This window comes from Cyprinodon variegatus, unplaced genomic scaffold, assembly GCF_000732505.1.
Source record: "Cyprinodon variegatus isolate N-32 unplaced genomic scaffold, C_variegatus-1.0 Scaffold483, whole genome shotgun sequence".
NCBI lineage: Eukaryota > Metazoa > Chordata > Actinopteri > Cyprinodontiformes > Cyprinodontidae > Cyprinodon > Cyprinodon variegatus.
This window is the reverse complement of record NW_015150936.1, coordinates 458,753-460,070: the sequence shown is the minus strand read 5'-3', so window position 1 is coordinate 460,070 and position 1,318 is coordinate 458,753. Positions and strand designations below refer to the sequence as shown.

The window sequence follows — 1,318 nt, the reverse complement described above, 5'->3', positions numbered from 1 at the left end:
ATGCAAGTTGAAGGTTACAGTAAACTTCTACAACAATGGACTCTGAGAAAGCTAGATTTCTCAAAACTGAAGGCCTGGGGTGAACCATCTACAACCATCTGGGGTTTTTGGAAAGGAAAAATCCAAATAAAATTATGATATTGGTTAAAAATAATCCTAATTTCAATTTTTAGGAAAATCGTTCAGCCCAAGTAAATCTGTATTTTTTAATCTAGTCTCTGTTCTTTTATCTAAAACTACTGCGCTATAATAATTAACTGATAACGCCACAGCTTGATTCCCTGAATAAACCTCATCATGCTTTTACCTCCGACTACTTTGGGTAGATGTAATTAGATGTAATTAGATGTTTACAGTGTGGATTCAGGCAATATCCATCATAGATTAAATTGAATTATATTAATATCCGTCATAGATTCAGTAAAAGAAGTTTAGCAAATCCTGTTTTGAACTGATCAAACAAGATTTTGAAAGCTGTCTTCGGTAAAATGCTTCGAGCAAATGAACAGTTGAGCATCAAACTTTGCAGGGATCAAAAATAATCCATGCTGGACAAGTCTTTGGGAGGACTGTGAAAACTTTCTCTTTGCAGCCTGAAACGCTGCATTTACGCCCGTGGTTCTGGCTCATTTTCAATAGAGAAACTACCTGCTTTGTAATTTTTGTAGAAGTAAACCCAACTGTAGGCTAAACAGCTAAACTGCTGTCTTCCATCTACCTCTATTCATGTTCTTGGGCCGTGAACCAGTGGGCTGGTCTGTATGTCAGTTTTTGGGTGTGATAAAAGTACAGGCCAGAACCAAATAAGGCAACATCCCTAAACGGAAGTAACTTCGGGGCTTCGTTTGGATTCACCCGTTTTATGATGGAGGTTTAGAATTGTGAGATTTGCAGAGAAAGGAGGTGTCGATGGGGTTTGAACTTCTCTGGTCGTTCATTTCACCCACTGAACTATCGTTATTCATCTATTACAATGGAAACTCAGTTTTGTATTCTATGACGCCTTTAAAACTGCCACAGCACAGATGGTTGCACACACAGCTGTCGTTTTTTCTTTGCTGATACTAGGCAGCTTCTATTTTTGGGTGGCGAACTGAGTGACGAAACAAAAAAATCTGGAATAAAAAAATCAAACAATTAAGGGAGAGTTAAAAGATTAAAAATGCTTCCAATCGATTATCAATCCCTGGTGCCAAATCCTAGAAGAGGGTCCAGGGATATGTCTCAGGTCTGTCCAGGTGGATCAGGATGATGTATTATTGGCCCTTATTTGAACATTGTCTGTGAGGAACCTGATAAAACACAGAGAAGGTTCCTC

General features: G+C 38.5%; 1 protein-coding gene across 1 annotated transcript in view; it reads left to right on the top strand.

The window, feature by feature from the left end:
• Window positions 1–1,318, top strand: part of prkcz (protein kinase C, zeta) — a 221,473-nt gene that overhangs the window by 172,472 nt on the left and 47,683 nt on the right. The gene's annotated exons all lie outside the window — the stretch shown is intronic.